At 49.5% G+C, this 26423-nt stretch overlaps 1 protein-coding gene across 2 annotated transcripts in view; it reads left to right on the top strand.

Moving 5' to 3' along the window:
• Nucleotides 1–16584: 16584 nt before the first annotated feature.
• Nucleotides 16585–26423, top strand: part of C11H19orf12 (chromosome 11 C19orf12 homolog) — a 49563-nt gene continuing 39724 nt past the window's right edge. Inside the window, exon 1 of one of the 2 annotated variants that reach the window (XM_063946036.1) lies at nt 16585–16802. The gene's annotated coding sequence lies outside the window, so the exon portion shown is untranslated. Of the gene's footprint in view, nt 16889–26423 lie in introns of both variants that reach the window. The other variant, XM_063946033.1, reaches the window with a different exon arrangement.

Genomic DNA, 26423 nt, shown 5'->3' with positions numbered 1-26423 from the left:
ATCAGAAATTCATCCAATCCTTTTTTAAATGCATTTACAGAGTCCACCATTACCACTTTCTTTGGCAAGGAATTCCAAATCCTGACTGCCCTATCGGTAAAGAACACTTTCCTCTGTTGCGTATGGATTTTTTTTCCCTCCAGCCTCAACGATTGCCCACGTGTCCTAAACAGAGTTTTTAATAAATAATTCCTCTGATAACTCTTTATAGTGCCCCTTTACATATTTGAAGACATTAATGTCTCCTCCTTTCCACTGTATACATATTCAACCTAGTAAGCCTTTCCACGTAATCCAGTCCCTCTAGCCCTTTAATCAATTTAGTAGCTCGCCTTTGAACCCTTTTGAGTTCCCCGATATCTTTTTTATACAGTGGTGCCCAAAACTGAACACAATATTCCAGGTGCGGACGTACCAATGATTTGTACTACGCCAGAATTACATCCTCGTCCCTTGTCTCAATTCCCCGTTTTATGCACGCTAGCACCTTTCTTGCCTTCTTTGCTGCGCTTTGACATTGTGTATGGTTATTAAGCTTATAATCAATGAGTACCCCCAAATCTTTTTCCAAAACGGTTACCCCTAGACACACAAAAGAAAAGATATCTCCCAGCGCTAAAAGCTATAGAGTGAGTTAAAATGTTTACTTGAAAACACTAATCAAGCATCAATTATCACAAGAGAATTGTAAATAAAATTATTTTATTAAGAGTATAGTATAAGATCATATGTCTAGTATCTTTTTCATTCACTCATAAAAAATCCTAAAATAAGTCTAGTGTTTCCTAATACCGGTATACTGAAAATAAAATACAAAACAAAACAACACACACACAGAACATATAGAACTTGTGATACGCTTTCCTAAGCGATTTATTCACTAGGTTATTACGGGACAAATTTGCTCCCAGATGCATAGAGCTATTGCATAGTGTGTAGTTCTGTATCTCCCAGAATGGAGTAGTTTTCCATGCAAATGAACTGGCTTGTTCTAACCAAACAGCAATCTTAGATATAGTCAATTCAGATTTGTATTCTCTGAGTCCAGTAGATATTTCTGTCCCAGGTATAACATTCGAAGAGTAACTTACTTCAAATCACACGGAGCCCATAAGCCACGGGTGTCTGCCGGCAGACAATGAAACAGGGCGTCTCAGCGATCAACTAGTTTCGCCTTCAACAGGCTTCCTCAGGATGGCAGAGTGCGCCTATTCCCCGCTGTTTTAAGTCCGTGTTCGGCGTCTTGTTGCCATGGTGACCCGCTTCTCCCCGGCCGCCGTAGCGCCTGACGTCACCGCACTTCCTCTCTTTCAAGCTCCTATGCTTCTTGTCACCATGGTAACCCGCGCCTGACGTCACCGCTCTTCCTCTCTTTCAAGCTCCTTCTCCTCGTCACTTTTCTCCTTTTGTTCCTTCATACGTGTGTAGCCATAAAATCCCTATAACTATTTTTTTGCATCACTACCCCCACTTGAGATTTCAACCCATAGTTCCTCCACAGTATCGCCAGTCCCCTCATAAATATCCTCCTTTAAGTATGGTTTAAGAGATGGTTTAACATAAAGACATACACCTCCTCCTCTTTTGCTTGCCCTGTCCCTCTCATCTACAATCCTGTATCCCTATTACTATCTCTACCCACCTGTAATGTGTCCCTACTATTAATAATACCCCTCATCTATAATCCTGCATCACTAGTACTACCTCCACCCACATGTCATTACTACCCCTCATCTATAATCCTGCATCACTAGTACTACCTCCACCCACATGTCATTACTACCCCTCATCTATAATCCTGCATCACTAGTACTACCTCCACCTACATGTCATTACTACCCCTCATCTATAATCCTGCATCACTAGTACTACCTCCACCCACATGTCATTACTACCCCTCATCTATAATCCTGCATCACTAGTACTACCTCTACCCACATGTCATTACTACCCCTCATCTATAATCCTGCATCACTAGTACTACCTCTACCCACATGTCATTACTACCCCTCATCTATAATCCTGCATCACTAGTACTACCTCCACCCACATGTCATTACTACCCCTCATCTATAATCCTGCATCACTAGTACTACCTCCACCTACATGTCATTACTACCCCTCATCTATAATCCTGCATCACTAGTACTACCTCCACCCACATGTCATTACTACCCCTCATCTATAATCATGCATCACTAGTACTACCTCCACCTACATGTCATTACTACCCCTCATCTATAATCCTGCATCACTAGTACTACCTCCACCCACATGTCATTACTACCCCTCATCTATAATCCTGCATCACTAGTACTACCTCTACCCACATGTCATTACTACCCCTCATCTATAATCCTGCATCACTAGTACTACCTCTACCCACATGTCATTACTACCCCTCATCTATAATCCTGCATCACTAGTACTACCTCCACCCACATGTCATTACTACCCCTCATCTATAATCCTGCATCACTAGTACTACCTCTACCCACATGTCATTACTACCCCTCATCTATAATCCTGCATTACTAGTACTACCTCCACCCACCATATGTCATTACTACCCCTCATCTATAATCCTGCATCACTAGTACTACCTCCACCCACATATGTCATTACTACCCCTCATCTATAATCCTGCATCACTAGTACTACCTCTACCCACATGTCATTACTACCCCTCATCTATAATCCTGCATCACTAGTACTACCTCCGCCCACGTCATTACTACCCCTCATCTATAATCCTGCATCACTAGTACTACCTCCGCCCACATGTCATTACTACCCCTCATCTATATTCCTGCATCACTAGTACTACCTCCGACCACATGTCATTAGTACCCCTCATCTATAATCCTGCATCACTAGTACTACCTCCGCCCACATGTCATTACTACCCCTCATCTATATTCCTGCATCACTAGTACTACCTCCGACCACATGTCATTAGTACCCCTCATCTATAATCCTGCATCACTAGTACTACCTCCGCCCACTTATCATTACTACCCCTCATCTATATTCCTGCATCACTTGTACTACCTCCACCCACGTCATTACTACCCCTCATCTATAATCCTGCATCACTAGTACTACCTCCACCCACATGTCATTACTACCCCTCATCTATAATCCTGCATCACTAGTACTACCTCCACCAACATGTCATTACTACCCCTCATCTATAATCCTGCATCACTAGTACTACCTCCACCCACATGTCATTACTACCCCTCATCTATAATCCTGCATCACTAGTACTACCTCCACCCACATGTCATTACTACCCCCATCTATAATCCTGCATCACTAGTACTACCTCCGTCCACATGTCATTACTACCCCTCATCTATAATACTGCATCACTAGTACTACATCCGCCCACGTCATTACTACCCCTCATCTATAATCCTGCATCACTAGTACTACCTCCGCCCACATATGTCATTACTACCCCTCATCTATAATCCTGCATCACTAGTACTACCTCCACCCACCATATGTCATTACTACCCCTCATCTATAATCCTGCATCACTAGTACTACCTCCACCCACATGTCATTACTACCCCTCATCTATAATCCTGCATCACTAGTACTACCTCCACCCACCATATGTCATTACTACCCTTCATCTATAATCCTGCATCACTAGTACTACCTCCACCCACATGTCATTACTACCCCTCATCTATAATCCTGCAACACTAGTACTACCTCCACCCACATGTCATTACTACCCCTCATCTATAATCCTGCATCACTAGTACTACCTCCACCCACCATATGTCATTACTACCCCTCATCTATAATCCTGCATCACTAGTACTACCTCCACCCACCATATGTCATTACTACCCCTCATCTATAATCCTGCATCACTAGTACTACCTCTACCCACATGTCATTACTACCCCTCATCTATAATCCTGCATCACTAGTACTACCTCTACCCACGTCATTACTACCCCTCATCTATAATCCTGCATCACTAGTACTACCTCCACCCACATGTCATTACTACCCCTCATCTATAATCTTGCATCACTAGTACTACGTCTACCCACATGTCATTACTACCCCTCATCTATAATCCTGCATCACTAGTACTACCTCCACCCACATGTTATTACTACCCCTCATCTATAATCCTGCATCACTAGTACTACCTCCACCTACATGTCATTACTACCCCTCATCTATAATCCTGCATCACTAGTACTACCTCCACCTACATGTCATTACTACCCCTCATCTATAATCCTGCATCACTAGTACTACCTCCGCCCACATGTCATTACTACCCCTCATCTATAATCCTGCATCACTAGTACTACCTCCGCCCACATGTCATTACTACCCCTCATCTATAATCCTGCATCACTAGTACTACCTCTACCCACATGTCATTACTACCCCTCATCTATAATCCTGCATCACTAGTACTACCTCCACCCACATGTCATTACTACCCCTCATCTATAATCCTGCATCACTAGTACTACCTCCACCCACATGTCATTACTACCCCTCATCTATAATCCTGCATCACTAGTACTACCTCCCCCCACGTCATCACTACCCCTCATCTATAATCCTGCATCACTAGTACTACCTCCACCTACATGTCATTACTTCCCCTCATCTATAATCCTGCATCACTAGTACTACCTCCACCCACATGTCATTACTACCCCTCATCTATAATCCTGCATCACTAGTACTACCTCCACCTACATGTCATTACTACCCCTCATCTATAATCCTGCATCACTAGTACTACCTCCACCCACATGTCATTATTACCCCTCATCTATAATCCTGCATCACTAGTACTACCTCCACCCACATGTCATTACTACCCCTCATCTATAATCCTGCATCACTAGTACTACCTCCACCCACCATATGTCATTACTACCCCTCATCTATAATCCTGCATCACTAGTACTACCTCCGACCACATGTCATTACTACCCCTCATCTATAATCCTGCATCACTGGTACTACCTACACCCACCATATGTCATTACTACCCCTCATCTATAATCCTGCATCACTAGTACTACCTCCACCCACCATATGTCATTAGTACCCCTCATCTATAATCCTGCATCACTAGTACTACCTCCACCCACCATATGTCATTACTACCCCTCATCTATAATCCTGCATTCTCCGCTATTACAGGCAGAGCCGGCCCTAGCCAATTTGATGCCCTAGGCAAAATTTTGTCTGGTGCCCCCTAGCTCCGCCGCTAGTTCTGCATCTGTACCTGCAACGCTCAGGTAGTGGGGCCCACCGGGGGGTTACCCTGTGGGCCAGTTCAACTCTGCACAATGCCACACAGTAATGACCATAATACATATAATTCCACACAGTAAAGGAACCTTACACATATGCCCCACATTAGTAATGCCCATAATACACATAATGCCACACAGTAATGCACCTTACACATATGCCCCACATTAGTAATGCCCATAATACACATATACTGCCACACTTGCTGGTTATACAAAAAGATCAGTATCAAACATGTAGAAACTGTCCATTCTCTTCACTATTCAGTGTGTTTGCTGGTGTCTGTTACTCCCGTTAACTGCATGCACTTTACTTTATACTGTGGGAGCTAAATGCTCTGCCCTCCAGTCTGATGTGTCCGAAAGTCACGCTGCACTGATGTTTAGAAATAGCACAACGCAACTTACTGACCACGTTACAGTGCTAGATGGCAGGGGAATTTTACGGTATGGACTGACTAGGAAATAAAGTGTGGGGAGAACATTGCCCATGTAATGTCCCTGCAGATACCTTGGGTTTGCACAGGGATAAGGGACACACACAGGATGGCAGGGTCCCCCTCCCCCATGTGCACAAGCAGTATAGGTGATGTCAGGTTTCTGTGAAGCAGTCTTCCAAAATACACATGTGTTATCATAAGAAGCCATCCAGTAATAACCTTATACAGTCAGTAAAAATGTCACAGGTCCAGGAATTGCATTTACTGGGCTTCTGCTGTCTGTCTGAGGTCTCACAATTCAGGGGCATTCAAGCATGTCGGAGGAAGTTTAAGGCACAGTGTGCATTTTTTTTGACAAATGTAAACAGCAGTGTATACAAACATAGATTTATTAGTGCTGCGCTCAATCCTAATGTTTGAATGGAAATAATGGGTGTTAATCGTTTTAAAGTTTATTCTTTCAAAAAGTGTACCCTTGTTTCTCCGTCCCCCTTAGCCTAAAAAAGTTGTCATGAGCTTCTACTGAAGGCCGTGGTATGTGTCCTAAACTAGGAACCGTATAAAGCACAAATGTGTGAATGAGAGATATCTCAATGACCAGCATATATATATATATATATATATATAGATATAGAAATGAGTGATTGACCAATATAAATTCTTTTCTCTGACGTCCTAGTGGATGCTGGGACTCCGTCAGGACCATGGGGATTAGCGGCTCCGCAGGAGACAGGGCACAAAAATAAAAGCTTTAGGACTAGGTGGTGTGCACTGGCTCCTCCCCCTATGACCCTCCTCCAAGCCTCAGTTAGGTATTTGTGCCCGTCCGAGCAGGGTGCAATCTAGGTGGCTCTCCTAAAGAGCTGCTTAGAAAAAGTTATTAGGTTTTTTATTTTCAGTGAGTCCTGCTGGCAACAGGCTCACTGCAACGAGGGACTTAGGGGAGAAGAAGTGAACTCACCTGCGTGCAGGATGGATTGGCTTCTTAGGCTACTGGACACCATTAGCTCCAGAGGGATCGAACACAGGCCCAGCCATGGAGTCCGGTCCCGGAGCCACGCCGCCGACCCCCTTGCAGATGCCGAAAAGTGAAGAGGTCCAGAAACCGGCGGCAGAAGACTTTTCAGTCTTCATGAGGTAGCGCACAGCACTGCAGCTGTGCGCCATTGTTGTCAGCACACTTCACACCAGCGGTCACTGAGGGTGCAGGGCGCTGGGGGGGGGGCGCCCTGGGCAGCAATGATAATACCTTGTTCTGGCTAAAAATACATCACATATAGCCCCTGGGGCTATATGGATGTATTTAACCCCTGCCAGGTCTCACAAACACAGGGAGAAGAGCCCGCCGAAATAGGGGGCGGGGCCTATCTCCTCAGCACACAGCGCCATTTTCCTGCACAGCTCCGCTGCGAGGAAGGCTCCCAGGACTCTCCCCTGCACTGCACTACAGAAACAGGGTAAAAAAACAGAGAGGGGGGGCACTTTTTTGGCGATATTGATATATTAAGCTGCTATAAAGGAAACAACACTTCTGTAGGGTTGTTCCTATATATTTATAGCGCTTGGGTGTGTGCTGGCAAACTCTCCCTCTGTCTCCCCAAAGGGCTAGTGGGGTCCTGTCTTCGATAAGAGCATTCCCTGTGTGTCTGCTGTGTGTCGACATGTATGAGGACGATGTTGGTGTGGAGGCGGAGCAATTGCCGGTAATGGTGATGTCACTCCCTAGGGAGTCGACACCGGAATGGATGGCTTTGTTTATGGAATTACGTGATAATGTCAGCACGTTACAAAAATCAGTTGACGACATGAGACGGCCGGCAAACCAGTTAGTACCTGTCCAGGCGTCTCAGACACCGTCAGGGGCTGTAAAACGCCCTTTACCTCAGTCGGTCGACACAGACCCAGACACCGAATCTAGTGTCGACGGTGAAGAAACAAACGTATTTTCCAGTAGGGCCACACGTTATATGATCACGGCAATGAAGGAGGCTTTGCATATCTCTGATACTGCAAGTACCACAAAAAGGGGTATTATGTGGGGTCTGAAAAAACGACCTGTAGTTTTTCCTGAATCAGAGGAATTGAATGAAGTGTGTGATGAAGCGTGGGTTAACCCCGATAGAAAACTGCTAATTTCAAAGAAGTTATTGGCATTATATCCTTTCCCGCCAGAGGTTAGGGCGCGCTGGGAAACACCCCCTAGGGTGGATAAGGCACTCACACGCTTATCAAAACAAGTGGCGTTACCGTCTCCTGAAACGGCCGCCCTCAAGGATCCAGCTGATAGGAGGCTGGAAACTACCCTGAAAAGTATATACACTCATACTGGTGTTATACTGCGACCAGCCATCGCCTCAGCATGGATGTGCAGTGCTGGGGTGGTTTGGTCGGATTCCCTGACTGAAAATATTGATACCCTGGATAGGGACAGTATTTTATTGACTATAGAGCAATTAAAGGATGCTTTTCTTTATATGCGAGATGCTCAGAGGGATATTTGCACTCTGGCATCGAGAGTAAGTGCGATGTCCATATCTGCCAGAAGAAGTTTATGGACGCGACAGTGGTCAGGTGATGCGGATTCCAAACGGCATATGGAAGTATTGCCGTATAAAGGGGAGGAATTATTTGGGGTCGGTCTATCGGATTTGGTGGCCACGGCAACAGCCGGGAAATCCACCTTTTTACCTCAGGTCCCCTCCCAACAGAAAAAGACACCGTCTTTTCAGCCGCAGTACTTTCGTTCCTATAAGAACAAGCGGGCAAAAGGACAGTCATATCTGCCCCGAGGCAAAGGAAAGGGTAAGAGAGTGCACCAAGCAGCTCCCTCCCAGGAGCAGAAGCCCTCCCCGGCTTCTGCAAAGCCCTCAGCATGACGTTGGGGCTTTACAAGCGGACTCAAGGGCGGTGGGGGGTCGACTCAAGAATTTCAGCGCACAGTGGGCTCACTCACAGGTGGACCCCTGGATCCTGCAGGTAGTATCTCAGGGTTACAGGTTGGAATTCGAGAAGTCTCCCCCTCGCCGGTTCCTAAAGTCTGCTCTGCCAACGTCTCCCTCAGACAGGGCGACGGTATTGGAAGCCATTCACAAGCTGTATTCTCAGCAGGTGATAGTCAAGGTACCCCTCCTACAACAGGGAAAGGGGTATTATTCCACACTATTTGTGGTACCGAAGCCGGACGGCTCGGTAAGACCTATTCTAAATCTGAAATCTTTGAACCTGTACATACAAAAATTCAAGTTCAAGATGGAGTCACTCAGAGCAGTGATAGCGAATCTGGAAGAAGGGGACTTTATGGTGTCCCTGGACATCAAGGATGCTTACCTGCATGTCCCAATTTGCCCTTCACATCAAGGGTACCTCAGGTTCGTGGTGCAAAACTGTCATTATCAGTTTCAGACGCTGCCGTTTGGATTGTCCACGGCACCTCGGGTCTTTACCAAGGTAATGGCCGAAATGATGTTTCTTCTGCGAAGAAAAGGCGTATTAATTATCCCTTACTTGGACGATCTCCTGATAAGGGCAAGGTCCAGAGAACAGCTGGAGGACGTAGTAGCACTAACCCAAGTAGTGCTGCAACAGCACGGGTGGATTCTGAATTTTCCAAAATCTCAATTGACCCCGACGACACGTCTGCTGTTCCTGGGAATGATTCTGGACACGGTTCAGAAAAAGGTGTTTCTTCCGGAGGAGAAAGCCAGGGAGTTATCCGAACTTGTCAGGAACCTCCTAAAACCAGGAAAAGTGTCTGTGCATCAATGCACAAGAGTCCAGGGAAAAATGGTGGCTTCTTACGAAGCGATTCCATTCGGCAGATTCCACGCACGAACTTTTCAGTGGGATCTGCTGGACAAATGGTCCGGATCGCATCTGCAGATGCATCAGCGGATAACTTTGTCTCCACGGACAAGGGTGTCTCTTCTGTGGTGGTTGCAGAGTGCTCATCTGTTAGAGGGCCGCAGATTCGGCATACAGGACTGGGTCCTGGTGACCACGGATGCCAGTCTGAGAGGCTGGGGAGCGGTCACACAGGGAAGAAACTTCCAGGGAGTGTGGTCAAGCCTGGAGATGTCTCTTCACATAAATATACTGGAGCTAAGAACGATTTACAATGCTCTAAGCCTGGCAAAACCCCTGCTTCAGGGTCAGCCGGTGTTGATCCAGTCGGACAACATCACGGCAGTCGCCCACGTAAACAGACAGGGCGGCACAAGAAGCAGGAGGGCAATGGCAGAAGCTGCAAGGATTCTTCGCTGGGCGGAAGATCATGTGATAGCACTGTCAGCAGTGTTCATTCCGGGAGTGGACAACTGGGAAGCGGACTTCCTCAGCAGACACGATCTACACCCGGGAGAGTGGGGACTTCATCCAGAAGTCTTCCACATGATTGTGAACCGTTGGGAAAAACCAAAGGTGGATATGATGGCGTCCCGCCTCAACAAAAAACTGGACAGGTATTGCGCCAGGTCAAGAGACCCTCAGGCAATAGCTGTGGACGCTCTGGTAACACCGTGGGTGTTCCAGTCAGTGTATGTGTTTCCTCCTCTGCCTCTCATACCAAAAGTACTGAGAATTATACGGCAAAGGGGAGTAAGAACGATACTCGTGGCTCCGGATTGGCCAAGAAGAACTTGGTACCCGGAACTTCAGGAGATGCTCACGGAAGATCCGTGGCCTCTACCTCTAAGACGGGACCTGCTTCAGCAGGGACCGTGTCTATTCCAAGACTTACCGCGGCTGCGTTTGACGGCATGGCGGTTGAACGCCGAATTCTAAGGGAAAAAGGCATTCCGGAAGAGGTCATCCCTACCCTGGTAAAAGCCAGGAAGGAGGTGACTGCACAACATTATCACCGCATTTGGAGAAAATATGTTGCGTGGTGTGAGGCCAGGAAGGCCCCGACGGAGGAATTTCAACTGGGTCGATTCCTACATTTCCTGCAAACAGGATTGTCTATGGGCCTCAAATTAGGGTCCATTAAGGTTCAAATTTCGGCCCTGTCGATTTTCTTCCAGAAAGAATTGGCTTCAGTTCCTGAAGTCCAGACTTTTGTAAAAGGAGTACTACATATACAGCCCCCGGTTGTGCCCCCAGTGGCTCCGTGGGATCTTAATGTAGTTTTGGATTTTCTCAAATCCCATTGGTTTGAGCCACTCAAATCGGTGGATTTGAAATATCTTACATGGAAAGTAACCATGCTACTGGCCCTGGCTTCAGCCAGGAGAGTGTCAGAATTGGCGGCTTTATCGTATAAAAGCCCATATCTGATTTTCCATTCGGACAGGGCAGAACTGCGGACGCGTCCTCAGTTTCTGCCTAAGGTGGTTTCAGCGTTTCACCTGAACCAGCCTATTGTGGTGCCTGCGGCTACTAGCGATTTGGAGGATTCCAAGTTGCTGGACGTTGTCAGGGCATTGAAAATATATATTTCAAGGACGGCTGGAGTCAGAAAATCTGACTCGCTGTTTATACTGTATGCACCCAACAAGCTGGGTGCTCCTGCTTCTAAGCAGACGATTGCTCGTTGGATTTGTAGCACAATTCAACTTGCACATTCTGTGGCAGGCCTGCCACAGCCTAAATCTATCAAGGCCCATTCCACAAGGAAGGTGGGCTCATCTTGGGCGGCTGCCCGAGGGGTCTCGGCATTACAACTCTGCCGAGCAGCTACGTGGTCGGGGGAGAACACGTTTGTAAAATTCTACAAATTTGATACCCTGGCTAAAGAGGACCTGGAGTTCTCTCATTCGGTGCTGCAGAGTCATCCGCACTCTCCCGCCCGTTTGGGAGCTTTGGTATAATCCCCATGGTCCTGACGGAGTCCCAGCATCCACTAGGACGTCAGAGAAAATAAGATTTTACTTACCGATAAATCTATTTCTCGTAGTCCGTAGTGGATGCTGGGCGCCCATCCCAAGTGCGGATTGTCTGCAATACTTGTACATAGTTATTGTTACAAAAAAATCGGGTTGTTATTGTTGTGAGCCGTCTGTTCAGAGGCTCCTACGTTTATCATACTGTTAACTGGGTTCAGATCACAGGTTGTACGGTGTGATTGGTGTGGCTGGTATGAGTCTTACCCGGGATTCAAAATCCTTCCTTATTGTGTACGCTCGTCCGGGCACAGTATCCTAACTGAGGCTTGGAGGAGGGTCATAGGGGGAGGAGCCAGTGCACACCACCTAGTCCTAAAGCTTTTATTTTTGTGCCCTGTCTCCTGCGGAGCCGCTAATCCCCATGGTCCTGACGGAGTCCCAGCATCCACTACGGACTACGAGAAATAGATTTATCGGTAAGTAAAATCTTATTTTTGAGCACTGTTAATGGCTCATTTATTGTTTAAAGTCCGCTTAAAGTCCGCTTAGAACTAATAGTCTCTTAAAAAAATGTATATAACTCAATCTTAAATGTCGGATTGCGGCGTCCCGCAAATCCGTTAGGTGGCAAGTCTGTCAATCCTGCAGATGCAAAAGAGATTCCAGCTGTAAAAAATTAAACATCCGGTCTTCACGTTTACCGGAGCCTCAGGTTAACAATACAGAAAAATGGAGATGGAGGGGGATCCGGACTAGCTCCTGCTTCCCAAACCCCGTCACCTGTGGTGCGTCTTGGTACAGCCGCACCCTGGGTGTCGGTCGGTCTGGAAGTGGAACCTGTCTGAGGCTGGGAGGAAACCCGGAGTGCGCTCTGCAGAGCCGCACACTGTGTAGCCTCCTGCCTCCTACGGACACTCACCTGCCGTCCTTTCTCGTTCGTCACCGAGGCTCCACCAACGACTTCCTCCTTCTCCTTCTCGTCCAGCGGTTGCTTGGTTGCACAGTCGCGTCCCGGACTTCCTGGTCACGTGACCCGGTTGTTTGCAATTGATTCAGCGTTGTGCGCTCCGTGCATAGAGGTTGCAGTAATTTGGAATTAAGATCAGTATATGTCCCCAACGCGTTTCAGCCTTTATTAGGCCTTCCTCTGGGAGTAGTGGGTGCTTGATGGGTGGCCAGTATGATCTTATATAGGGTGCCTCATTTCCTTAGTCTGGTCATGTGATCCCAATATAATGTTCCTATTGGTTTATCCTCTATCCTCATCTTTTGTGTATACTAGAATCCCTAAGATGAATTTAGAACTGTGTTTCCTCTGGATAAATTCTAAATCGCCTCGTAATATCTGCTTATATGAGATATGACTGTATCAGACTGGGATTATTATTAGATCCCTGGTGGTTAATTTTTCTACCAATAATGAATGTATATAGAACAAAGCTGGAGTTTGCAATTGTTCTCTTTGTGTTCCCTTCATTTTTTGCATATTACCGATTTCACTTCATTGTCTTTATTGAGGCCAAAGGGAGTAAGTGTTTTCATTTCATACATCCATTTAAGTTCTGTTCTATTGTATAGGTGATGTCAGGTTTCTGTGAAGCAGTCTTCCAAAATACACATGTGTTATCATAAGAAGCCATCCAGTAATAACCTTATATAGTCAGTAAAAATGTCACAGGTCCAGGAATTGCATTTACTGGGCTTCTGCTGTCTGTCTGAGGTCTCACAAGTCAGGGGCATTCAAGCATGTCGGAGGAAGTTTAAGGCACAGTGTGCATTTTTTTTGACAAATGTAAACAGCAGTGTATACAAGTACTGATTGAATACATTTGGAAAGTTACAGTTAGTTTGCGGACTGTCCCTCTCAGCATGAGATACTGCAGGGACATGCTTGGATGCCCCTAGACATGCTTGAATGCCCTAGGCAAATGCCTAGCCTGCCTATAGCTAAGGCCGGCTCTGATTACAGGCCTCTTTCAATTTCAGTTTTATATTTTTTCCATCAGCAAAATTAGCTTTTCTGATAATCTGAGAAAAAGGTTTTGGTTTGTAGGGTGGTTTATAATCCTGCATTCCCTGTTTTCAAGGCATACACACAAATATTAAGTCTCCCCAAAATGTAACAAGGAGGGACCGCAGAAGATATCGCTGATATCTTTCCCACCAGCGTTTGGTGCTCTCTCATCAGCCTCCCTATTGGAATCTGTACGGATGGCCGGCATGTCAACAGTCAGAAGACACCGACAGCAGCATCCCGATGCTCAGCATTCTGACACGGATTTACCTACTATACTTACCCTCTCCCCATACCCCACTAAACCTCCTTCCGCACAACCTAACCCCCCCTAGTGCCTACACCTAAAACTCCACCCCCTCCTAACCCTAACAGTCCCTGGCATACTTGCAATCAGGATACTGGCTGTCAAGACTCCAAAGTCGGCATTTCTAGTGGTGTCGGCACCGGGATTTCGACTGCCGACATCCCAACCGCCAGCATGCAAAACACCCGGCCCGATCAGCATTTTTCTTTTTTATAGACACAACTGTGAATGTCTTTATTTGAAGGTGGTCACAATCTGTTATACCGCTTTCAGATCGCAAACCCGGGCTGGACTCGGCTTTTGAACCCAGGTCCGACCAGGCTCAGACCCTTTTACATTGCAGTTTCAAATTCCCGAGTCGCCTGACCCGGTAATTCAAACGGGTTATAAGCAGTGTTATTCCCGGGTTGAATACGGGGTCAGTGGCAGCGTAAACGGGTTCCCGGGTTGATGCGACCTGGGACCTGTTTACTACATAGGGAGAGGCGGCGCGGAGATGAGCTCATCTCCCAACACCGTCTCTGCCTCCGCTGCCGGCTACGCCCCCCGCCGCTATGGCAACCGACTCGGCAAATTGCCCCGGTTTCCACCCCGAGTTGCGCAGGGATCACAAGTGCTGTCTCAGTAATAGCTACTTTCTGCGCAGCTGCGTACACCATCACACTCGCGGTCCGCTCGCAGTAATGTCTTCCGAATCTTTTAGAAAAGTAGCAGAAAGTCGCTCAAATGTGCACACGTCGCCGTTGCGTGCACCTCTGCATTAGGCCCAACGTTATGAGTCACAGAGATAAAGGGGCCTAGTACCGATTTGTAGGAACTGCCGCTGTTCACGTAGTTGAGCGATTATTTGTAACTGCGCGGCTGGAGAAGCTCTGAAGACCCCAACGGCGCACAAGTCACACACACATGCTTCTGCATCCGCCAACAGACGCTGCTGCGCCCCGCCTCTGCATCCGCCAACAGACGCTGCTGCGCCCCGCCTCTGCATCCGCCAACAGACGCTGCTGCGCCCCGCCTCTGCATCCAACAGACGCTGCTGCGCCCCGCTTCTGCATCCGCCAACAGACGCTGCTGCGCCCCGCCTCTGCATCCGCCAACAGACGCTGCTGCGCCACGCTTCTGCATACGCCAACAGACGCTGCTGCGCCCCGCCTCTGCATCCGCCAACAGACGCTGCTGCGCCACGCTTCTGCATCCGCCAACAGACGCTGCTGCGCCCCGCCTCTGCATCCGCCAACAGACGCTGCTACGCCCCGCCTCTGCATCCGCCAACAGACGCTGCTGCGCCCCGCCTCTGCATCCGCCAACAGACGCTGCTGCGCCCCGCCTCTGCATCCGCCAACAGACGCTGCTACGCCCCGCCTCTGCATCCGCCAACAGACGCTGCTACGCCCCGCCTCTGCATCCGCCAACAGACGCTGCTGCGCCCCGCCTCTGCATCCGCCAACAGACGCTGCTGCGCCCCGCCTCTGCATCCGCCAACAGACGCTGCTGCGCCCCGCCTCTGCATCCGCCAGCAGACGCTGCTGCGCCCCGCCTCTGCATCCAACAGACGCTGCTGCGCCCCGCTTCTGCATCCGCCAACAGACGCTGCTGCGCCCCGCCTCTGCATCCGCCAACAGACGCTGCTGCGCCCCGCCTCTGCATCCGCCAACAGACGCTGCTGCGCCCCGCCTCTGCATCCAACAGACGCTGCTGCGCCCCGCTTCTGCATCCGCCAACAGACGCTGCTGCGCCCCGCCTCTGCATCCGCCAACAGACGCTGCTGCGCCACGCCTCTGCATCCGCCAACAGACGCTGCTGCGCCCGCTTCTGCATCCGCCAACAGACGCTGCTGCGCCCCGCCTCTGCATCCGCCAACAGACGCTGCTGCGCCACGCTTCTGCATACGCCAACAGACGCTGCTGCGCCCCGCCTCTGCATCCGCCAACAGACGCTGCTGCGCCCGCTTCTGCATCCGCCAACAGACGCTGCTACGCCCCGCCTCTGCATCCGCCAACAGACGCTGCTGCGCCCCGCCTCTGCATCCGCCAACAGACGCTGCTGCGCCCGCTTCTGCATCCGCCAACAGACGCTGCTGCGCCCCGCCTCTGCATCCGCCAACAGACGCTTCTGCATACGCCAACAGACGCTGCTGCGCCCCGCCTCTGCATCCGCCAACAGACGCTGCTGCGCCCGCTTCTGCATCCGCCAACAGACGCTGCTGCGCCCCGCCTCTGCATCCGCCAACAGACGCTGCTGCGCCACGCTTCTGCATACGCCAACAGACGCTGCTGCGCCCCGCCTCTGCATCCGCCAACAGACGCTGCTGCGCCCCGCCTCTGCATCCGCCAACAGACGCTGCTGCGCCCCGCCTCTGCATCCGCCAACAGACGCTGCTGCGCCACGCTTCTGCATCCGGCTCAGAGTCAGGCCCAATATGAGGAGCCCACCACACATTATATACTGCATTATAGGAGGGGAGCTCTTCTATGTGCAGCCATGGGGCACAGGGAGGACACAGACCCTTCAGAGCAGCAGGTAATAACGGCAGTGTCCCGGATAATCTCCACCCTCTAGGCCAGGGATAGTAGTTGATGTACAAAACTTCTGTGCGAGCGGCGACGTGCAACAAAGTGTCAAGTGCAGGCGGCCGATCACGTGCTCCCCCACCCCACCCCTCCCGCGGCAGCAGCACATGAGTGAGGAGAAGGGGCGCGTCACACGGGAAACGAGAAAGCGAAACCCCACAGCTGCTGGCGGAACTCACACTCCGGGACTGCGATGCGCATGCGCAGTGCTGAGCGGTCCCGGCCGGTAACATCATATGTACGCTCCGAGCCCTAACGTCATTAGCAACTGACCCGCTGAGAGCCACGCCCATAAGATGACCGCCAATAGAATCCTGACAGCGGTGCCCGCCCCTTTGAGGTATCACATGAGCTGAGCAGGGCAACTGTCACCTGGCAAGCGTGAGAGACTGAGAGGAGCAGACAGGAGAGAGAGACTGATACATTGTAACTATTATATTACTATATTATACCCTGTTATATTATATGGGGAGAGGACTGATACACTGTAACTATTATATTATACCCTGTTATATTATATGGAGAGACTGATACACTGTAACTATTATATTATATCCTGTTATATGGAGAGAGAGACTGATACACTGTAACTATTATATTATACCCTGTTATATGGGGAGAGAGGACTGATACACTGTAACTATTATATTATTATATTATACCCTGTTATATTATATGGATAGAGAGACTGATACAATGTAACTATTATATTATTATATTATACCCTGTTATATTATATGGATAGAGAGACTGATACAATGTAACTATTATATTATTATATTATACCCTGTTATGTTATATGGGGAGAGGACTGATACACTGTAACTATTATATTATTATATTATACCCTGTTATATCATATGGAGAGAGAGACTGATAAACTGTAACTATTATATTACTATATTATACCCTGTTATATTATATGGGGAGAGGACTGATACACTGTAACTATTATATTATTATATTATACCCTGTTATATCATATGGAGAGAGAAACTGATACACTGTAACTATTATATTATATTATATCCTGTTATATGGGGAGAGAGGACTGATACACTGTAACTATTATGTTATATTATACCCTGTTATATTATATGGAGAGAGAGAGTGATACACTGTAACTATTATATTATATTATACCCTGTTATATTATATGGGGAGAGAGACTGATACATTGTAACTATTATATTATACCCTGTTATATTATATGGGGAGAGAGACTGATACACTGTAACTATTATATTATATTATATCCTGTTATATGGGGAGAGAGGACTGATACACTGTAACTATTATATTATATTATACCCTGTTATATTATATGGGGAGAGAGACTGATACACTGTAACTATTATTTCTCTAACGTCCTAGTGGATGCTGGGACTCCGTCAGGACCATGGGGAATAGCGGGCTCCGCAGGAGACAGGGCACATCTAAATAAAGCTTTTAGGATCACATGGTGCGTACTGGCTCCTCCCCCTATGACCCTCCTCCAAGCCTCAGTTAGGTTTTTGTGCCCGTCCGAGAAGGGTGCAATCTAGGTGGCTCTCCTAAAGAGCTGCTTAGAAAAAGTTTTTTTAGGTTTAAATCTCAGTGAATCCTGCTGGCAACAGGATCACTGCATCGAGGGACTTAGGGGAGAGATTTCCAACTCACCTGAGTGCAGGATGGATTGGAGTCTTAGGCTACTGGACACTTAGCTCCAGAGGGAGTCGGAACACAGGTCCTCCTGGGGTTCGTCCCGGAGCCGCGCCGCCGATCCCCCTTACAGACGCTGAAGACGGAGGTCCGGAAAGCAGGCGGCAGAAGACTCCTCAGTCTTCATGAAGGTAGCGCACAGCACTGCAGCTGTGCGCCATTGTTGCTACACGTCTCACTGATTCAGTCACGGAGGGTGCAGGGCGCTGCTGGGGGCGCCCTGGGCAGCAATATTAAATACCTTTAGTGGCAAAATAAATACATCACATATAGCCATTAAGGCTATATGTATGTATTTAACCCAGGCCAGTTTTCTTAAAACCCGGGAGAAAAGCCCGCCGAAAAAGGGGCGGAGCTTATTCTCCTCAGCACTCAGCGCCATTTTCCTGCTCAGCTCCGCTGGTGAGGAAGGCTCCCAGGACTCTCCCCTGCACTGCACTACAGAAACAGGGTAACAAAGAGAAGGGGGGCATAATTTGGCAATATTGATATATTAAAAGCGCTTATATCAAAAACAACACCTTTTAGGGTTGTTTATATACATTTATAGCGCTTTTGGTGTGTGCTGGCAAACTCTCCCTCTGTCTCCCCAAAGGGCTAAGAGGGTCCTGTCTTCGATTAGAGCATTCCCTGTGTGGCTGCTGTGTGTCGGTACGTGTGTGTCGACATGTATGAGGACGATGTTGGTGTGGAGGCAGAGCAATTGCCGGTAATGGTGATGTCACCCCCTAGGGAGTCGACACCGGAATGGATGGCTTTAGTTATGGAGTTACGTGATAATGTTAGCACATTACAAAAGTCAGTTGACGAAATGAGACGGCCGGAAAACCAGTTAGTACCGGCTCAGGCGTCTCAGACACCGTCAGGGGCTGTAAAACGTCCCTTACCTCAGTCAGTCGACACGGGTACCGACACAGATGAATCTAGTGTCGACGGTGAAGAAACAAACGTATTTTCCAATAGGGCCACACGTTATATGATCACGGCAATGAAGGAGGCTTTGCAGATCTCTGATACTGCTGGTACCTCAAAAAGGGGTATTATGTGGGGGGTGAAAAAACTACCTGTAGCTTTTCCAGAATCGGAGGAATTGAATGACGTGTGTGACGAAGCGTGGGTTAACCCAGATAGAAAACTGCTAATTTCCAAGAAGTTATTGGCATTATACCCTTTCCCACCAGAGGTTAGGGCGCGCTGGGAAACACCCCCTAGGGTGGATAAGGCGCTCACACGTTTATCAAAGCAAGTGGCGTTGCCGTCTCCTGATACGGCCGCCCTCAAGGATCCAGCAGATAGGAGGCTGGAAACTACACTGAAGAGTATATACACACATACTGGTGTTATACTGCGACCGGCAGTAGCCTCAGCCTGGATGTGCAGTGCTGGGGGGGTTCACTACGGCTGGCCGTCGGTCGGGCTCCCGGCGACCAGCATCCCGGCGCCGGGAGCCCGACCGCCGGCTTACCGACAGCTTGGCGAGCGCAAATGAGCCCCTTGCGGGCTCGCTGCGCTCGCCACGCTACGGGCACGGTGGCGCGCTATGCGCGCCACACTATTTTATTCTCCCTCTATGGGGGTCGTGGACCCCCACGAGGGAAAATAATTGTCGGTATGCCGGCTGTCGGGCTCCCGGCGCCGGTATACTGAGCGCCGGGAGCCCGACCGCCGGCAAACAGAAGACCACCCGTGCTGGGGTAGTGTGGTTGGATTCTCTGACTGAAAATATTGATACCCTGGATAGGGACAGTATTTTATTGACTCTAGAGCAATTAAAGGATGCTTTTCTTTATATGCGAGATGCTCAGAGGGATATTTGTACTCTAGCATCAAGAGTAAGCGCGATGTCCATATCTGCCAGAAGAAGTTTATGGACGCGACAGTGGTCAGGTGATGCGGATTCCAAAAGGCATATGGAAGTATTGCCATATAAAGGAGAGGAATTATTTGGGGTCGGTCTTTCGGACCTGGTGGCCACGGCAACTGCCGGCAAATCCACTTTTTTACCTCAGACCCCCTCCCAACAGAAAAAGACACCGTCTTTTCAGCCGCAGTCCTTTCGCTCCTATAAAAACAAGCGACCAAAAGGACAGTCTTATCTGCCGCGAGGCAGAGGAAAGGGTAAGAGAGGGCAGCAAGCAGCCCCTGCCCAGGACCAGAAGCCCGCCCCGGGTTCTACAAAGCCATCAGCATGACGCTGGGGCTTTACAAGCGGACTCAGGAGCGGTGGGGGGTCGACTCAAGATTTTCAGCAATCAGTGGGCTCGCTCACAAGTGGACCCGTGGATCCTGCAGATAATATCTCAGGGTTACATGTTGGAGTTCGAAAGGTCTCCCCCTCGCCGGTTCCTAAAGTCTGCTTTACCAACGTCTCCCTCAGAAAGGATGTCGGTTTTGGAAGCCATTCACAAGCTGTATTCTCAGCAGGTGATAGTCAAGGTACCCCTCCTACAACAGGGAAAGGGGTATTATTCCACACTATTTGTGGTACCGAAGCCGGACGGTTCGGTAAGACCTATTCTAAACCTGAAATCCTTGAACCTGTACATACAGAAATTCAAGTTCAAGATGGAGTCACTCAGAGCAGTGATAGCGAATCTGGAAGAAGGGGACTTCATGGTGTCCCTGGACATAAAAGATGCTTATCTGCATGTCCCAATTTACCCCTCACACCAAGGGTATCTCAGGTTCGTGATACAAGACTGTCATTATCAGTTTCAAACGCTGCCGTTTGGTTTGTCCACGGCCCCTCGGGTCTTTACCAAGGTAATGACCGAAATTATGGTTCTTCTACGAAGAAAAGGCGTATTAATTATCCCTTACTTGGACGATCTCCTGATAAGGGCAAAGTCCAGAGAACAGCTGGAAGTCGGTGTAGCACTAACCCAGGTAGTGCTTCAGCAACACTGGTGGATTCTGAATCTTCCAAAATCTCAATTGACCCCGACAACTCGTCTGCTGTTCCTGGGAATGATTCTGGACACGGTTCAGAAAAAGGTGTTTCTCCCGGAGGAGAAAGCAAGGGAGTTATCCGAACTTGTCAGGAACCTCCTAAAACCAGGAACTGTGTCAGTACATCAATGCACAAGAGTCCTGGGAAAGATGGTGGCTTCTTACGAAGCGATTCCATTCGGCAGATTCCATGCACGGACATTTCAGTGGGATCTGCTGGACAAATGGTCCGGATCGCATCTGCACATGCATCAGCGGATAACACTGTCACCAAGAACAAGGTTGTCTCTCCTGTGGTGGTTGCAGAGTGCCCATCTGTTAGAGGGCCGCAGATTCGGCATACAGGACTGGGTCCTGGTGACTACGGATGCCAGCCTACGAGGCTGGGGAGCAGTCACACAGGGAAGAAACTTCCAGGGCGTGTGGTCAAACCTGGAGACGTCCCTTCACATAAATATACTGGAGCTAAGAGCGATCTACAATGCTCTAAGCCTGGCAAAATCGCTGCTTCAGGGTCAGCCGGTGTTGATCCAGTCGGACAACATCACGGCAGTCGCCCACGTAAACCGACAAGGCGGCACGAGAAGCAGAAGAGCAATGACAGAAGCTGCAAGGATTCTGCGCGGGGCGGAGAATCATGTCATAGCACTGTCAGCAGTGTTCATCCCGGGAGTGGACAACTGGGAAGCAGACTTCCTCAGCAGACACGACCTTCACCCGGGAGAGTGGGGACTTCATCCAGAAGTCTTCCACATTATTGTGAACCGTTGGGAAAGACCAAAGGTGGACATGATGGCGTCTCGCCTCAACAAAAAATTGGACAGATATTGCGCCAGGTCAAGAGACCCTCAGGCAATAGCTGTGGACGCTCTGGTAACACCGTGGGTGTACCAGTCAGTGTATGTGTTCCCTCCTCTGCCTCTCATACCAAAGGTACTGAGAATTATACGGAAAAGAGGAGTAAGAACAATACTGGTGGCTCCGGACTGGCCAAGAAGAACTTGGTATCCGGAACTTCAAGAGATGCTCACGGAGGATCCATGGCCTCTACCTCTAAGAAGGGATCTGCTTCAGCAGGGACCTTGTATGTTCCAAGACTTACCGCGTCTGCGTTTGACGGCATGGCGGTTGAACGCCGGATTCTAAAAGAAAAGGGCATTCCAGAGGAAGTTATTCCTACCTTGATTAAGGCTAGAAAGGAAGTGACTGTACAACATTATCACCGCATTTGGCGAAAATATGTTGCGTGGTGTGAGGCCAAGAAGGCTCCAACGGAAGAATTTCAATTGGGTCGATTCTTACATTTCCTGCAAGCAGGATTGTCTATGGGCCTAAAATTGGGGTCCATTAAAGTTCAAATTTCGGCCTTATCAATCTTCTTCCAGAAGGAATTGGCATCAGTGCCTGAAGTACAAACTTTTGTCAAAGGTGTACTACATATACAACCCCCAATAGTGCCTCCAGTGGCACCGTGGGATTTGAACGTAGTTTTGAATTTTCTCAAATCTCATTGGTTTGAGCCTCTAAAATCGGTAGATTTAAAATACCTTACATGGAAGGTAACCATGCTATTGGCCCTGGCTTCAGCCAGGAGAGTTTCAGAGTTGGCGGCTTTATCATACAAAAGCCCATATCTGATTTTCCATTCGGACAGGGCAGAACTGCGGACACGTCCTCATTTTCTCCCTAAGGTGGTTTCGGCTTTTCACTTGAACCAGCCTATTGTGGTGCCTGCGGCTACTAGCGACTTGGAGGACTCCAAGTTACTGGACGTTGTCAGAGCATTAAAAATATATATTTCAAGGACAGCTGGAGTCAGAAAATCTGACTCGTTGTTTATATTGTATGCACCCAACAAGATGGGTGCTCCTGCGTCTAAACAGACGATTGCACGTTGGATCTGTAGCACAATCCAACTTGCACATTCTGTGGCAGGCCTGCCACAGCCTAAATCTGTAAAGGCCCACTCCACAAGGAAAGTGGGCTCATCTTGGGCGGCTGCCCGAGGGGTCTCGGCATTACAACTTTGCCGAGCAGCTACGTGGTCAGGGGAGAACACGTTTGTAAAATTTTACAAATTTGATACTCTGGCTAAGGAGGACCTGGAGTCAGTGGCGTCATGAGGGGGGTGCGGGGGGTGCGGCCCGCACCCAGGTGTCACCCTTCAATGGGGTGACACCAAAAAAAGTTGTACACCCACACTCACTTCCGCCAGTTATACAGACACCCGCCTGGCCTAACTATTTTCACCTCCACGGCGCCGCCGAATCTGTACAGCCGCAATCTATAAATGCCGGGTGCAGGACATCACTCCCGTGACGTCATCGCGCACGCCGGCACCGCAGGGCAGACCATTCTGTGAGGGAGAATGGGAGTCGAGTGCATGGTGCCCACGTGGGGTGCGCCCGGCTCCCGTCTTTGCAGCTAGCGGGGTACCCGGCTCTCCTCCCTGCCTGCCACCGCCGGAGCACCGCGAGGCGCGCACAGGAGATGCGCCTGGATCTCGTCCCTGCCGCTGAAGGACCACCGCCGGGCACTTGGTTCCTGTACCTGCCGCCGCTGGAGCTGGTAGGCTTTTAAATTAAATGACAATCTCTAGTATGTTCCTCTCCAACCCAGCGTCCCAATCCCCAGTCTGTCCCTCTCCCACCCTGCATCTTCTCCCACCCAGTGTCCCAATCCCCAGTCTGTCCCTCTCCCACCCTGCATCTTCTCCCACCCAGTGTCCCAATCCCCAGTCTGTCCCTCTCCCACCCTGCATCTTCTCCCACCCAGTGTCCCAATCCCCAGTCTGTCCCTCTCCCACCCTGCATCTTCTCCCACCCAGTGTCCCAATCCCCAGTCTGTCCCTCTCCCACCCTGCATCTTCTCCCACCCAGTGTCCCAATCCCCAGTCTGTCCCTCTCCCACCCTGCATCTTCTCCCCCACCCAGTGTCCCAATCCCCAGTATGTCCCCCTCCCTGTCTGCATCCTCCCCCCCCCCCCAGTGTCCCAATCCCTAGTCTGTCCCTCTCCCACTCTGCATCCTCTCCCACCCAGTGTCCCAATCCCTAGTCTGTCCCTCTCCCACTCTGCATCCTCTCCCACCCAGCGTCCCAATCCCCAGTATGTCCTCCCAACCCTACATCCTCTCCCACCCAGTGTCCCAATCCCTAGTCTGTCCCTCTCCCACTCTGCGTCCTCTCCCACCCAGTGTCCCAATCCCTAGTCTGTCCCTCTCCCACTCTGCATCCTCTCCCACCCAGCGTCCCAATCCCCAGTATGTCATCCCACCCTACATCCTCTCCCACCCAGTGTCCCAATCCCTAGTCTGTCCCTCTCCCACCCAGTGTCCCAATCCCTAATCTGCCCCTCTCCCACTCTGCGTCCTCTCCCACCCAGTGTCCCAATCCCAAGTCTGTCCCTCTTCCACTCTGCATCCTCTCCCACCCAGCGTCCCAATCCTCAGTATGTACTCCCACCCTGTGTCCTCTCCCAACCAGTGTCCCAATCCCTATTCTGTCCCTCTCCCACCCAGTGTCCCAATCCCTAGTCTGTCCCTCTCCCACTCTGCATCCTCTCCCACCCAGCGTCCCAATCCCCAGTATGTCATCCCACCCTACATCCTCTCCCACCCAGTGTCCCAATCCCTAGTCTGTCCCTCTCCCACCCAGTGTCCCAATCCCTAATCTGCCCCTCTCCCACTCTGCGTCCTCTCCCACCCAGTGTCCCAATCCCAAGTCTGTCCCTCTTCCACTCTGCATCCTCTCCCACCCAGCGTCCCAATCCTCAGTATGTACTCCCACCCTGTGTCCTCTCCCAACCAGTGTCCCAATCCCTATTCTGTCCCTCTCCCACCCAGTGTCCCAATCCCTATTCTGTCCCTCTCCCACCCAGTGTCCCAATCCCTAGTCTGTCCCTCTCCCACTCTGCATCCTCTCCCACCCAGCGTCCCAATCCCCAGTATGCCCCTTCCCACTCTGCATCCTCTCCCACCCAGCATCCCAATCCCCAGTATGTCCCCCTCCCACTCTGCGTCCTCTCCCACCCAGCGTCCCAATCCCTAGTATGTCCTCCTCCCACTCTGCGTCCTCTTCCACCCAGCGTCCCAATCCCCAGTATGTCCCCCTCCTACTCTGCGTCCTCTCCAATCCCAGCGTCCCAATCCCCAGTATGTCCCTCTCCCACTTTGTGTCCTCTCCCACCCAGCGTCCCAATCCCCAGTATGCCCCCTTCCACTCTGCGTCCTCTCCCACCCAGCGTCCCAATCCCCAGCATGTCCCTCTCCCACCAAGCGTCCCAATCTTCAGCATGTCCCCCTCCCACCCAGCGTCCCAATCCCCAGTATGTCCCCCTCCCACCCTGCGTCCTCTCCCACCCAGCGTCCCCATTCCCAGTTTGTCGTCCTCCCACTCTGCATCCTCTCCCACCCAGCATCTCCCCCTTCCTCTGTCCCTCTATCCATTATGTCTTTCTCCCACCCTGCATCCCCCTCTCACCTAATGCCCCCGGCCTCCTCAGTCCCTTCCTCCACCATGTGTCCTCCCTCTCACCCAGTGCCTCTTAAGGACAACCGCCTTCTGATTGGCCACACCCCATTTTCGGCATCTGCCACAGTACACCATCGAGTGGACACTACCCCTTTCAATTTTCCATACCCCCACTTCAAAATCCCACTTCGATCACCGTATGTGTGTATAGGTATGTGTGTGTGTATATGTATGTATGTATATATATATATATATATATATATATATATATGTATGTATATATATATATATATATATATATATATATATATATATATATATATATATATATATTATACACACACACACACACACTGATAAGAAACCGTGTGGTGTGCTACGGGAGGACGTCCGTGGGGGGTGACACCATGAGTTACCACACCGGGTGACACCAACCCTAGTGACGCCTCTGCCTGGAGTACTCTCATTCGGTGCTGCAGAGTCATCCGCACTCTCCCGCCCGTTTGGGAGCTTTGGTATAATCCCCATGGTCCTGACGGAGTCCCAGCATCCACTAGGACGTTAGAGAAAATAAGAATTTACTTACCGATAATTCTATTTCTCATAGTCCGTAGTGGATGCTGGGCGCCCATCCCAAGTGCGGATTGTCTGCAATACTTGTACATAGTTATTGTTACAAAGATCGGGTTATTACTATTGTTGTGAGCCATCTTTTCAGAGGCTACTTCGTTTTTTGTTATCATACTGTTAACTGGGTTCAGATCACAAGTTGTACGGTGTGATTGGTGTGGCTGGTATGAGTCTTACCCGGGATTCAAGATCCTTCCTTATTGTGTACGCT

This window comes from Pseudophryne corroboree, chromosome 11 (assembly GCF_028390025.1).
Source record: "Pseudophryne corroboree isolate aPseCor3 chromosome 11, aPseCor3.hap2, whole genome shotgun sequence".
Lineage (NCBI taxonomy): Eukaryota > Metazoa > Chordata > Amphibia > Anura > Myobatrachidae > Pseudophryne > Pseudophryne corroboree.
This window is presented reverse-complemented; position numbering and strand designations above follow the sequence as displayed.